Source organism: Polyodon spathula, chromosome 15 (assembly GCF_017654505.1).
Source record: "Polyodon spathula isolate WHYD16114869_AA chromosome 15, ASM1765450v1, whole genome shotgun sequence".
Taxonomy (NCBI): Eukaryota; Metazoa; Chordata; class Actinopteri; order Acipenseriformes; family Polyodontidae; genus Polyodon; species Polyodon spathula.
This window is the reverse complement of record NC_054548.1, coordinates 22,186,339-22,202,109: the sequence shown is the minus strand read 5'-3', so window position 1 is coordinate 22,202,109 and position 15,771 is coordinate 22,186,339. Positions and strand designations below refer to the sequence as shown.

General features: G+C 37.0%; 1 long non-coding RNA gene across 2 annotated transcripts; it reads right to left on the bottom strand.

Moving 5' to 3' along the window:
• Positions 1-1,810: 1,810 nt before the first annotated feature.
• Positions 1,811-14,104, bottom strand: LOC121327674. 2 transcript variants are annotated; one of them, XR_005951594.1, is made up of 6 exons: positions 13,748-14,104; positions 6,331-6,391; positions 5,909-6,001; positions 5,464-5,716; positions 5,024-5,197; positions 1,811-3,696 (listed from the first exon to the last, which is right to left on the bottom strand). It is a non-coding gene; the product is annotated as an uncharacterized LOC121327674 (long non-coding RNA). The 2 variants fall into 2 exon arrangements; XR_005951593.1 differs by having other exon boundaries at positions 5,024-5,716.
• Positions 14,105-15,771: the final 1,667 nt, after the last annotated feature.

Genomic DNA, 15,771 nt, shown 5'->3' with positions numbered 1-15,771 from the left:
TACTAATTAACATTGCCTTTCACTATCCATATTTTCATCACTCAGAATCATTATTAATCTTCTGCTTTTTTCAATGTATTCCAATATACCATCAACAAAAGCTGAAAAAAAATATATACAGTGCCTTGCAAAAGTATTCAAACCCCTGACCAATTCTCTCATATTACCGTATTACAAATGGTACATGGAAATTTCGTTCTGTTTGATATATTATTTTTAAACACTGAAACTCAGAATCAATTATTGTAAGGTGACATTGGTTTTATGTTGGAAAATATTTTTAAGAAAAATAAAAAACTGAAATATCTTGCTTGCATAAGTATTCAACCCCTGTACTGTGGAAGCCCACAGTTTGCACCGATGAAAGAAATTGCCCTAACAAGGACATAATTACCATACCATTGGCCTCCACCTATGAACCATTAAATTTGGTGTCACATTTTCTGGATAAAAACCCCACTGTTGAAGGATCATTGGTAAGGCTGTGAATCTAAAGGAAAATGAAGACCAAATAGCATTCTACAGAAGTTAGAGATAAAGTAATACAAATGCATAGATTATGGAAAGAGTACAAAATAGTATCCAAGTGTTTGGATATCCCAGTGAGCACAGTTGGATCAATAATCAGGAAGTGGAAGCTGCATCACACCACCCAGGCACTGCCAAGAAACGACTGTCCCTCAAAACTCAGCGCTCAAACACGAAGGAGACTTGTGAGAGAAGCCACAGAGAGGCCAACAATCACTTTGAAGGAGCTACAGAGTTCAATGGCTGGGAGTGGAGTAATGGTGCACCAGTCAACCATATCAAGAGCTCTGCATAACACTGGCCTGTATGGGAGGGTGGCAAGAAAGAAGCCGTTACTCAAAAAGTACCATCTGAAAGCACGTCTTGAGAGTGACCCAGAAAGCATGTGGGAAGTGGTTTTGTGGTCAGATGAGACCAAGATAGAGCTTTTTGGCCAAAACTCAAAGCGCTATGTGTGGCGCAAACCTAACACTGCCCATGCCTCAAGACACACCAAGTAATTTAGGGCATAGTTGGAACAAAATCCAGGCCCAGGATTGGACATCCCTGATCTAGCTAGTGTATTCCCAAAACATTTCCAGCAGAGTAAGCCATTTCCTTGGTTGCAGCATGTTCAGTTTTTCATACATGATACAATGAAGAGGCTGTGTGCCACTATTTGAAAATTGGTTAAAAACCAAACAGGCTTGTAACCTGCCAAGAAGAATGGGCCAAAATCACTGTGACCCTGAGCAAGTCACTTAACCTCCTTGTGCTCCGTCTTTTGTGTGGGTGATACTTTGTTGTAAGTGACTCTGCAACTGATGCATAGTTCACACACCCTAGTCTCATATCTTGTTAAGTGCTTTGTGATGGTTGTCCACTATGAAAGGCTCTATATAAAAATAAATTATTATTATTATTTATTAGTTGGAACAAAATTATTATTATTATTATTATTATTATTATGTTATTATGATTATTAATAATGCATAGTTCACACACCCTAGTCTCATATCTTGTAAAGTGCTTTGTGATGGTGGTCCACTATGAAAAGCAAAAGTATTTCAAATAGAATTATTATTATATTATTATTATTATTATTATTATTATTATTATTATTATTATTAATAATAGCGAGTCAAGTCGTAACATGATAAAACATATTGTAATGCAACTGGTCCAGCTGGGGCCCAAGATACACTTCAAAATAAAGACAGGGGACGCCAACACTTAAACTAACACAGACGCCTAAGCAACTCACCTTTATTGTGAGGCACAAGGCAGAAATGACATATGGGCCTGGTTTCAAACACAATACACTGTTAAACAATCTCGCAAATTGACCTGAAGTTATTAAGTAACCATTGCTGTTTGATATGATGCAATATAAGGTTCTGAATACTCGAGGGGAGCTTTCTCGCTGTGTCATACCAGCTTGTACTGTGCAACAGCCTATACTAAAATGTACAGAAGCAGAGTTTCAAAACACAAAAAGGGGGAAGTCAGACACTGCACATTATAGATTAGTCAGGCTGTGTTTTACACAGTAGTTTTGGAATTGCCAGTGGTGTGTAATCTTCTTTTACTTATAAGCAATATTCAGTTATGTAGCAATAAATGTATATAGTCTAAATACATGGATGTTTCAACTCCTCAACAATATTTAAAAAAGTCTTAATATGCGTTTAAATATAAAAAACTAAACTGCTCTTATACTTCGATAACGAGATTCAATTGATTGTTCATTTGGTAATATGACTTGATTTTCGCTCCTTTGTTACGCCTAGTTCAAACCGTTCAAATGTTTGTCTCTCACATTGCGCGAATGCTGTTGTGAGTTCTTCAGAGTTTGAGTTTGAAATCACACATAGTCAAAAGTCTCTGTTGTAAGTGAAGATAGTAGTGGGACTGAGTTTTACTTGTAGAACATATACGTAGCATTAGAAAAAAAAAAAAAAAAAAAAAAACAATGTGAACCAGGAATGGAGAGTAAAGTTATTGATGGTTTTACCAAACCTAAAATAGATGAAGAACTAAATATCATTGCCAGCGATCAGTTTACGAGAAGTACGCAGGTAAAATGTAAGTGGGCTGTAAGCTTGTTTGAACAATGATTAAATGGAAGAAATGCAAAAGCTGACTTTACAGCTAACGTTCATGAGACTAAGTGATGAAGAAATTGCTGTTGCTGATCCTGATACAAATAAAAATTAGAAACGGGGGTGTTTATGTGGATGTGAATTTGTAAGTCTGAAAACTTGTCTTTACATTGTTAATGTATTATTGTATTACTTTTATTTGCAATATGAAACATTAAACTGAAATCACAAGCCCCTTTCTAAGTGTTATGTTCGTAATGTGTAAAACTGTAATTAACTATTTGTTGAAAGTGGTATTCGCTTTTCTGTTGAATTGTTCTGACTGTACTGTCGTTGAATAATCAACAATGTTCTGTGGATTTGTGCACAAACTGTACATTAGTTAATCAACAATATCTGCCCTGCACTCCCCTTCTCTTCAGAGCCACACAGACACTTTTAATTCATAGAATTAATTAATCAAAAGATCAAAGGGTGACGCCACAGAAATGTTTTTAAATTGTTTACTCGTTCCACTTATGAATGTTTCGATACAAATGTTGACATTATAACTGGGGACTGGAAATTGAGCACATAGTTTCATTGTTGTGTTTAATTGAATGTAAGCGATGCCCAGCTACAAGGTAGCAATCAATTTATTTATTTATTTATTTAGTCTATAAAAACATGTGACGTGAAATATTTAGACATGTGAAATATTTTCGGTCAGATATCCTGTTGTAACCTATTCCAATGCAGTTGTATATAAAATAAATCTACACCAGAACTCATTAGTAAAATCTAATTAAAATGCTTAACCTCGTTTTGTTTGTCTGCCGGTATGGTATACATTCGTAGAGGTGTGACATTTACAGTAGTTATAGAGAATCAATGAAAATATGAACAATTCCTTATTGCATAGTATTAAACTGACTGAATCCTACTTTTTTTTTTTTTTCTTAAAACGATTGATCCATTTCCACCCTTTGTAGTGCTTCTAAGTATGCAGTCATATTTCAGATTGAGGTGTTCGTCTTGAAGATGTTTAAATATTAATGGTGATATCATCCAAAATGAATTATGATGTTGCTTTTCTGTATGTTCTATACTGAAAAACAAAACAAAACAAATACTGCTTTAGAACAATAGCAATACAAAACAAAGGTTGTAAAAAAAAAAAAAAAAAAAAAAACATCACATACAATTGTCAAATTAATCATAAACTTCATAAAACACAGGGCTGAATTTTCCTGGTAACTTCTGTGAATGCCAAGTAATTTCGCAATTTTGGTTATGCAAATATATCATGTAGAACATGCTGGAATACTGGAATATACAGCTATGTGTTGTTATTTTGACCAATATTCCAATAAACTCATTTGTCATAAACAGTACATACTATCCATCTTTTGAGCATACATGGTTGTTGTTCTCACACATAGAAAGAAATACATTGTTCTTTTGCCATACAGAGTTACAAATGGGTCATCTTTATAAATAATTGCTGTGCAGTTGATTGTTGTTTCTTTACCTAAACAATTCATGGTATACAAGTACTATAACAAAGAAAAAAACAAACATACAAAAAGATGTACAGTTTTATTTCTCAACAGTCATGGTATAGTGCTTGAAAAAAGAAAAAAAAGATCTAAACAAGCTTCACTTTTTATCTGGTCTCCTTTACACTGGTAGTGGTACAATATTGTATGATTGTTTACTAAAGCAGACATATACAACATATATCTCATTGCAGGGAATGGAGAGGTAGCTCTCCCATCGTAGCAGGCTGATTTAATTACATATTGGTGTATAATGATATCCTTAGAGGTTTCACCAGTGTAGCAAATAAAATCTGCTCAGCTTGTTCAGAACTGAAACAAACTGCAAGTACTGAGTCATCATAATAGCTGTAGAACAGTAGAGAGCTAAGGACCAGAGTCATTATAATAGATGTAGAACAGTAGAGAGCTACAGACAAAAGTTTAGCATCAATTTTTATTTAATTCAGTGCTTAAATAGAAGTGTTAAGTGATTTATTCTATATAGATACATTTTAAACTGTTAAGAAATTAAACTGAATCTAGCATCAGGAAACCTTCATGGAAAGCATATGTTGGGTCTAAAGTATAGATGACAAACCCAAACCTTGCTATTTTTGAACTGCTACTCCAGAACATTGTTCAAACTTCCCCTTCGCAATTTATGAGTGTGATATTTAAGGGTCCTTGATCTTGTACTTTTGGTTATTTACTTGTATTTAAAGCAGATGCAATGTTTATGTCTATCTGCATATGCCAAATTGATTTAAAAATGTATGAAAACAAGCCAAAGATCATCAGCAAAAGAAAATGGAAGACCAGTGATACCATTACTGATCTTATTAAGAGATAATAAAAAGGATATCGCTAGCGCTCCTCTTAATATGAAATAAGTACCTTCACCCATGTTACACGATGCTAGTACTAGAGAACCGTTCCAACTCTGGATACATGAGGTTAATGGAGTGGTCAACAAAACTGGAACATAAGTATTCAACATTTCTGTTGTAGCACTTTCCTTTGTACACTTCCAACTCAAGGTGTCCGGATTCAACAATATCTGTTGCATTTCTGTGTTACACAAGAAAATAATACATTGATAGAATACATCATTGTTGTACATTAGAGTGTTCAATTTAATTAACAAGTAAAACAATATTATTATTTTTAATACACTGTAATAAAGACATACTCTGGTCTTTAAGTGACCGTAACAACATCTGTTTTAAAAAGCATCACTGCCTCGGTAATTAAAAATATCTTAAAGTCCACTTCCTGAGCACTATAAAAAAAAAAAAGCATTGGCCTAAACGGTAACCACAAGCATCTGCACTTACCTTAGAGCGCACCTATACACCCTAGTGTTGTTTAATGCAACTCCCAGCAATCTGAGTGAATTTGATTCAAAGAACACCTCTGTTTGTGTGAGTTTCAAAAATCCACTGCTTGTATTTACACTCCATTCAACTGTAAAACCAGAATTCTGTAGCTCACTCCAGCTTCCTGCGTTCTCTTTGCATTTACTGCAAGTTAAAATGGCAATTCCTCCTTCAACAGCAGCAACATGTAATTCAGAACACCAACCAATACCTGGAAAATAATAACACAAATGATCTTCCTTCAAAGAAGGTGATGCAGCTAAAAGGGTTATTCACTACTGCTTAACGCTTTTCAAACTTATTTTTTTTGTGTTTAAAAAAAAACAAAAAAACATTTTATTTCTGTTTACTTTTTTCTAACCTCATTTAGTGTATAAGAATGGCAGCTTTACACATTACTTACCGAAAATATAATTAATGTTTTCACTTCGATTTATGCATATAGATAGATAGATAGATAGACCAGCAGCAATCCTTCCGAAACCATGTCTCGTTGCTATCAAAAGAATTGATTAACAAAAATTTTGTAATAATCACTATGGAAATACTTTTTGTACAGCTATTTTATAGATACTCTACAAGGTTAATTACCTTTAAAGTTAAATAACAGGGATGAAAATAAGACACCTATTGCAGTGTCATTAATACATACCAGTGTCACCCATTTTAAGTTTTACTACAAGCTTGATTAGCCACAGTGTACAGGTAATAAGCTCAAGTGTGTCTTATTAAACTCATAGTGAAACCAGGAATGGATCAAGCTGCTATGCAATGGGATTCTTATTTCCACCCTGAATAATGTACTAGAATAGAAAATGTTTTTACCTTTTCAAATTTCTAAAATAATCACCAGAATTCCAAGTTGTTCCTTTAGATGCATTCTTGTCTGGGAAAAAAGAAATAATGTAAACAATATTACATGACTGTATATTATCCAGTTTATAACATGTGTACTAAAATATCTTTTAATATTACAAAATGATTATCTGTTATAATCACACATTAATATCCAGCCTAGTGAGAGCAGCACATTATAAAATACATACATTTCTTCAGTTTACTGTGACAGGGATAAAATGGAGGCGGTTGTATGAACTCACAGTATGTATGTGCCCTGTAACACTTGTATCTTGAAACTAATTATCCAATTGGGGTGGAACTTGGTATTACCATTATTTAGCATAATTTATTGAGAGTACCAGAGTGTGGGAATATATACAAGGGTGTCTGTCTGTCTGATTTGTCCATCTGTATGTCATACTTACATTTTTACATACATCTTGAAAACACAAGAAGATATTCCACATTCTGTAAATCAGTCATTTTGATATATTTCACTATGATATTAACACCTTGTATAAATACCTAATGATTTTAATTACCCCCATCCAATTTTCAACTAGTCATACTGTTCTGTAAATATTGTTCATGTTTAAAGTACACATCATGGCCATTCACTTTTTCATCATACTGATGGCTCTAGTCTATTTTATTTTTTTAACAGCCGTGGTGAGGATGTAGGTATGTGACATACAGTACTTGTTTCACTTATAAGAATGACCATCAACAGCCCACTCTTCCCTTTTGAGAGCTCATTGGCTCATTCATGTAATACTACAGTACCATGAACATGCACTGAGTATCCTCCATACTGATTGTTATCTGTTCCATACTAAAAGCCTTTTCTGAAGGGTTTTCTGTACAGCAGTACTATGTCAGTAACTTACATCCCCTGCCATAGCTGAACATTCAAACTTAGAACTATCAAGCTATGAGTATGATAAACATTTTAATGACCATGACATACTGTGTATAAACGGTATATATAGAAGAACAGAATACTGGAAGCATAGTCACCTCAAATGTATTAATAATATTGGGGGGAAGAAACCTGCATCTATTTTTGTCTGAAACAAAAAAAATTAAAAAAAGAACTAGCAAGAAACAACTTAAAACAATAATTCGCTGCCTCTAGATGCATCTGTAATTATGTTATTTCTGGATAGTTTTGTAATACTGCCACTTTGGTATCTTTTATTAGTATTTTTTAGAGGAGGGAGGAGGGAAATTCAGAGGAGGGAGCACATATGACTCCCTTTTGCTTGATGTACGAAGATGACCTAATATGGACATGGTGTATATGCCATGTTTTCCAAAATATAATCACTTATAATCTTTAACTCACTGTCTTGTTACTGTGTGATTATCAGGACCCTCTCTATACTCTATTTGCCTACATTAGTTTTCATAAAAGGCAATGGCTGCAGATAATGTGCTGGAATACATGATTCTAGTTGATAATCAACAGACATATATCTACATTAAAGTACTTTTTCAATTTACATTTAGGCATTTTATGTACAGGTACTTATTTATTTTGTTCATTCAAGAAATGAAAGGCAGGAAATAATGGAGTTGCTCCTGAACCTCCGCTCTGGCTCCACACTCCGAAGCGCTCTCGTGACCCAGCTTGAGCTCCAGCTCTGGAGCTTAGTGCAGAAAACTGGCACGCTCCACTCTGGCGCCATGCTCCGGAGAGCTCCCATGACCCAGCTCCAGCTCCAGCTCTGGAGCTCAGCTCAGAAAACTGGCACACTCCACTTTGGCTCCATGCTCCCGAGTGCTCCGTGACCCAGCACCAGCTCCAGCTTCGGAGCTCAGCTCAGAAAACTGGCACGCTCTGCTCTGGCTCCATGCTCCAGCTCCAGCTCCAGCTCCAGCTCCAGCTCCAGAGCTCTGTTCAGAAAACTGGTAAGCTCCACTCCTGCTCTAGGTCCTGCAGCTGGCTCCAGGGCTCCAGAGCCGCTGTTGTGTAATATTCTGCATTCCCTAACTGATTGCTGCATGTGCAGCTTCGTTTTTAATTGTGATCTGATTCCTGTGGGCCTGATTGTTTTGAGCAGGAGGATTTAGTCATCGCCCAACAGTGTTTGCTTGTGTGAGTGATTTGCTCATGGCAATCTTTTTTTTTACATGTTTACATACATATATATATATATATATATATATATATATATATATATATATATATATATATATATATATATATATATATATGTGTGTGTGTGTGTGTGTGTGTGTGTGTGTGTGTGTATATATTATAATATATATATATATATATATATATATAATATATATATATAGGAATATATATATATAATCATAGTTTATACAATAGTTTTATTGGTTTATAAATAGTTTAAATGTAAATTATGTATGTTGTCATGTTGTCAAGCTGCACAGTGAATTTAATTGAAATATATTTGAAACTGAAGAATTTTTGTCATATTTTATAAAAGGTAATGTGCTGCAATCATCAGGGGATGCAGAATATTACACAACACCTGAGGATGTCCAACCCTACTTTGTATACTTTAGGTAGTTTCTTAGATACCTTTTTTATAGCGAGGTGACCAGAACTGAACACAATATTCAAGATGAGGTCTTACTAATGCATTGTACAGTTTTAACATTACTTCCCTTGATTTAAATTCAACACTTTTCACAATGTAGCCTAATTTAAAGGAGTGAATAGAGGCCTTCATAGGTTTGTCTAGGTTCTATTATTCAGATGTATCTGATCCTTATTTTTTCTAGTCTTTTGGCTTGAACTCTACTCAAATACTTTCCCTCTGGCCATGTCCTACAAATGGCTTTTGGCAGTAAGCACAAATCTAACTAGAAGAGGTACAGCAAGAGGTCATATTACTTTCATGGTAATTACCAATTGTGACTAATGATTTCACACTAATTACGTAATTAATATATAATGATTAAATAATGATTTCCATTTGCAATGTCACATCTAATATATTGTTAGGCAACAACAAAAATTGGCGTACTTCCACAATAACAGTGATGTATGGTAAATACATTTTCAAGAAGACAGGAAACACAGAATTTACAAAGATGATTCTTAGTTGGGAATTTCCAGATCCAGTGGTGACACTGGGGCCCAAACAGTACTCATAAATACCGTAGCCAGGAATTACACTGTAAAAAAAATATTAGAAGAAAAAGAAAAATGAACGAATCTTCCTTGACCGGGTAAACCAGACAAATGTGAAAGAAATGCATTTATAAACAGCACAGGACTGTAATTCTGTAACCTTCTCTATGCCATGCTTTATCTTAGTTTGTATCACTTTTCCTTTGGTTTGTAAAATAAATACATACTCTTACACACACACATTCATAATGTGTAGATGCTACCATGTATTCCAAGTTTAGCTGGGAACAACATTTCAGTCGTCTGCCTTGAATTTGAACAACTTCTTACAGGCAGGTGACAGCATCGATATTAAAATTCTGGCAAGTGCTTGAATTTATAACTTACCCACATTGTCTAGATGAAGACATTTCTGAGTCAACAAAAACGATTATATTTCTGAGGGAAACAAACGATTACATAGATATCCATCTGGATATCAACTATATTTATTAGCAAAAACAACAGTTTACCAAAACATACTCACAATGACCAATAATACTGATACAACATTTCTCACGTTTAAAGATAAGTTGTAACAACCACTGGTAACAGCCCAGCCTGTGTTTTGTAGAATGTGCAATGTGGGTTATAGGAAGTGGTTGACTGTGTGGTTTTGTGATGAACAACAGAAATAACTTGTCTAATTGCTATCTCTGGGAAAGTTTAATTTGAGTGAAACTAAAGGACAATAAAATAATTAAAAAATAATATGAAAAATATGAAACTGATAAACACCAATTCTTTAATGAGCCATCATAAAACTGTTTATCAACTGCACACAAACAGCTACTGTACACAAATATTACAGTATTGTCTGTTATTTATTTAGTCCCAGATTGCTTTGTGAAAGAAGAATATGCAGAAATATGTAAACTGTATTTGTATGAAAATAGGCCAGGTGTTTTTCTGGATATAGAACCGGTTTGACAGTTCAGACTTTTTTTCAATATTGTAATATTTTTAACAAATACAGTAACTGTAGGACATATTATCATGCTTTTTGAAGGGGGCACAGCTACACCTAACAAAGACGCATGTACTTTTTAAACAGGATGTATCTGCGGCACTCAAAACATGGTATCTTTACCTGAACACAAGTTGCTTCCTTCAGCCTCCATACCCTGATTGGGCTTTTTCTTTTTCACTACTTTGAGTGAGTGTTTCTTTTGCCTGTGTGATTACTTAAGCTATTAACGCATTCATCACCATGGTTTACCGCAAACTTTCGGTATTTGTGGTGCTCTACCTTAAAAGCTTCAATATAGATGTTGCTGTGACCAGGCTTGTGAGAGAGAACCACCGCCGCTGCTCGAGAGAGAACCACCGCTGCTGCTCGAGAGAGAACCACCGCCACTGCTCGAGAGAGAACCACTGCCACTGCTCGAGAGAGAACCACTGCCACTGCTCGAGAGAGAGCCGCCGCTGCCGCCTGAGGGAGAGCTGCCAGCACCACTGGCTGAGAGAACCATTGCCACCTGAGGTAGGGCTGCCGCCACCGCCAGCTGAGAGCCCACAGCCGTTGACTGAGAGCCCCCCGCCGCAGACTAAGAGCCCCCAGCTGCCAACCGAGAGCCCCCAGCCACCAACCGAGAGCCCCCAGCTGCCGACCGAGAGCCCTCAGCCGCTGACCGAGAGCTCACAACCACTGACCTAGAGCCCCAGAACTGCTGCCAGGGAGAGTGTGTCCCACACTACCAGAGTCTCCAAGAGAGAACGCCAAGTCACCAGAGCCCCCAAGAGAGAGAGACGCATAACTAGAGCCCCTGGGAGAGCGTCCAATGCCACTGCCTGAGAGAGAGTACCCCGCGCCTTGGCTGTGGCACCCAGGTCTCTCCAAATGACAGCCGGGTTCTGAGGTTGCTGTTGGGGCTGTCTGGCTAGCCTCCGCCTCACTGTGTTGAGAGAGATAGCAGTCCAAGGGAGCCCAAATCCAGGAAGGACTCTGCTTTGGGTAGCTCTAAAAACCGTCCGCTATTGGACTGAAGCAGGTTCTTCCCAGGCTGGGAAGTGTTTAAGAGGGGAGCAGTGTAACGTTGGGTCTCGCAGGACTGTCTAGTTGGACTTTATGGTGCTCCATTGAATGGCTGAGCGGCGGGATTTGTGTTGTTCACTGTCTGTCTGTCTGTCTGTGTAGCTGCTGCAGCCTGGGTCCAACCAGGTCCGCTCTTTCCCTCCTGCTGGACTCTATATAAGGTGTAGCTTACGTGCTGTTTTCCAGGAGTGTGCTAGGAGTATGCTGAGCATGCTGAGAGAGTGACAGCCCTAGTGTCACATTTAATAAAGAAAAGAAAGTCTTCTCGGGCACAACCCCCAGTCAACACGGACCTCCTGATCAGCTCAGTGCTGGGCGAGCCTAACTGCTCAATTGATTGCCCAGCAACATGTCTCCTGTTCTAGGTCACAGCTGCACACATTTGGGCAGGAAACAGCGACAGGGCTGTCCCCTGTCACAAAAGCATTAAAAACATTTATGTTTGCAAAGATAGGCCTATGGCAGGTGTCATTTTGTTACGTGATAGGCTACATTATATTTATGGTGCTGGCCCTGGAATGCTTGAAGGTATTAAACAGTGCCAAACATGTTCCAAACCAAGTACTGTTTCAATTGATAACAACCATGTTTTCTTATTTGCTTCAATGAGTCCTGTTATATCCTCATTTGGTTCTCTGCCTGGTGCATGCCTGCATGATGGCAGTATGGTGCTGGAGACCAGTACTGTACAATACGTCACACCCAGATCAGAGTCCCCTGTGTGTGTGTGTGTGTGTGTGTGTGTGTGTGTGTGTGTGTGTGTGTCTGTGTGTATGTCTATATATATATATATATATATATGTTTGGAGGTATTTTATATGATTTTGATGGTATTATTTACATAGAGTGGCAACAATATGTTACAACATACTTTTAATTAGTGTTGTTTTAATCAGTGGTTGCTGTAGTGACTTTGACAAGACTGCTGTCTTCCCAAAGACGCTCAATTGGGTTTGTCAGCATATTGAGGTTGCCACTGAAAAACCTTTTCTTGTCCTAGAAAGTCTTAACCCGCAGTCAGTATATGTGTTTTTATAGTGTTCTCACCCATCTCTGAATCCATATTCCCCTTACTGTAACTGCTAACCCCCTTCTCTTCCATGCTGCCCACAGTGTGACAGACTGTCAGGGTGGTTGACCTCACCTGTCTTTCTGCAAGAAAAGAAAGTCTCAATTTTGTGGACTCATCTGACCACAGCATTGCTTTCCCTCGGGCTTGTTAACAGGTTGCTCTGCAAATAAGAGCCATTTTCTGATGCTGTTGAAGGGCTTTATCCTGGCCACGCTGCCTATCAGCTTGATGTAACTCTGTTACGGATGGCCTGGGCACTAACTTTGGCTCTGGTGGCTTTCTGGACGTCAGCAAACAGCAAGGATGCTGATGTTCTTCTGTACCAGTAGGACAATCCATCTGTCAGTTCTGGCATTGCTCTCCCAAGGCCAACTTGTTTTTAACTCTACCAAGGTCAAGGTCAGGTTTTCATGCAGTTTATTGCACAGCTGTTTGATTAATTCCAAGTTTGGATGATGTTTTAAATTACGGTAATGAGGCCTTTCTTGTGAAAATTAGGAATTTTGCTGTCTTTTTTACTGATACAACATTTCTCACGTTTAAAGATAAGCTGTAACAACCACCAGTAACAGCCCAGCCTGTTTTTTTTTTTAGAATGTGCAATGTAGGTTATAAGAAGTGTTTGAGGTTGTGTTTTTGTTGATGAACAACAAATAACTTGCCAATTTGCTATCTCTGGGAAACTTTAGTTTCAGTGAAGCTTCGTGCAAAATATTTAATCCTAAACACACATCTTTGGAAATTTTATATTTTATAAAGTATTTCTTTAAATATCATTTCCTAGAATTAAAAAGCTGCTGACTGTGTACTCTTTGTCTTTTCCCCTACATCATTAGCTGAAAACATGACTGCCACATTTTTCTGAAAGAATTGAGGTTTGTGCTGACCCCAATGCTTTGACTAGCATCAGCAGGTTCAAGTTTTTATATAGTGTATCTGGAGATATTCATAATCTGCATGTCAAGGTTTCAAAATGGAACCTTTTCTAAAGATTTATAAAAGAACATTCTGAATATAACAGGAATCAAGTGTTTATATAGTTATACAAAATGGCAGCACAAACACCAACATAGCTTTGTTTGAAAATATCTCTTTGTTTGTAAAACCATGGCCTTAAAAAAAATAAATAAATAAATAAAAAACTCACCTGGTTTTGAACAGTTGCTGGTTATGGAATGGAAAATGGCTACTGTTTTGCAGGTGCTAGTCGATGAAGTGTGAAGTGGACCCCAGTTATTATGTAAAATTACTCAGGTATTATGCCAAATAATAATTTGCCTGGAACATCAAAAGGAGATATTCATTGTCCGTCCAAAACTTTACAGAGCAAGTAGCTTCAAAACACATTTCTTTCCCTTCCCTTTTTCTGACATCTGCGATGGTCCTGAATAGTTTTGAGCTCTCAAATATTGAGTTTTACTTCTCTTTTGTATGGTCCAAGATAGTGTTTACTTTCCCTTCACAGCATAACATTTCCTCGTACCAGTTAGTGAAGTGTTATGTTTTGCTCTGCAGGTGCAGAGTGTTGTTCATGTGCACAGCATGCACAAAATTGTTACAGTGTATATCAACACATGTAAGGCCACGTGTTAGCTGAGTGCATCTCAACACGTGTAGGGCAGCTGTGTTAGCGAGAGTATAAAAGGAAAGGTGCGTGTTCGCTTCTTTGTTCTTGGGGTTCTGTGTTCTGTGTTCTAGGGTCTGTGTGTAACTGTGACTGAATAAACAACATTTGATTTTGTACCGTTCTCCTTGAAAAAAAAAAAATATGTACACATTCACTGCTCTTCTGAGTATTGCTGACCTAGTATCTTACTAAGGTGGGCCTTTTTCCTGGCCACGCTATCTATCAGCTTGATATAACTCTGTTATGGATGGCCTGGGCAGTAACTTTGGTACTGATGATTTTCTGGACTTCAGCAAACAGCAAGGATGCTGATGTTCTTCTGTACCAGTAGGACAATCCATCTGTCAGTTCTGGCATTGCTTTCCCAAGGCCAACTTGTTTTTAACTCTACCAAGGTCAAGGGCAGGTTTATTGCACTGTTGTGTGATTAATTGCAATTCCAGATGCTGTTTTACATTACAGTAATGAGTCCTTTCTTGTGAAAATCAGGAATGTTGCTCTCTTAGATCAGAGTACAGCTCATGAGCCTGGGACACATTTTCTAAATGGTGTATTGCATTCATGCTGACACACCCAATTTAAAAACCACACTGAAGACATTTGTTAGGACCAGATATGACTCATGAATCTTATGACTGAGTATGTACTGAACAAATGCTTAGTGAGAACAAAGGCACGGTGTAATTCTAAAATGAATGCATTTTTTGTTTGGTGCTAAATGATAACTGTGATTATTTGTAAGTTCTCCTTTTAACATTTGAATGATTCAATAGGGTTAATTTTTTAAATCATGTATTGTAAAATGTGCCCTTTCATTTAGAATCCACACCATATGATCTATTCAATGACTAAATTTTATTTTAGAGCCATTCAAGGACAAATATTTGTTCCAATGATAACTTACTTAATTGAATTGAACCGTTATGAGTTCTATTTAGATAATTATTTAATGGATGACTTTGCTTGCAATGGTCTACAAGAACCAAAGTTGTGTACAGCAGGGTTTATGCCATAAGAGATTGGTTCAGCTCTCATCAATTAGATGTGTCACATATGACTTAGTTTTACCATTATCCAGACTAATGTAGTCACGTGGGATGTCAAAAAGTTGTTAAGAAATTTAGGAAAAATATGGGACAGCTTAATTGTTCTGGCAGTAAATGTAATCCTTTTCTTTCAAAGTAAGCTCCCCTTTTTAAATGACAGTGTTTTTAATTAAGCACCTGCAAAATCAGTATTTGTAGCCTGTACTGTATTTCTAAAAATATATTCTGTGTAGTGCTAATCAGTTTAAAATAATAATTGGAGAGTGCTTTAATGCATGTGTGGCAGGGTAAGACCCTCCACAAACTGACCTGAAACATCCGAGAACAGTTAAGAGATTCTGAGCCACCTGCGTAGCTGCTGCTGTTTCCTTGTAAAATTAGCACACCCAAAGATAGTACACATGCAGTAACTGACTCTGCACTTTATACAAACCAGGTAGATCTTATGTACTGTAACACAATGTTGACTCTGTCAATGCTTAAGAAAAACGACTGATA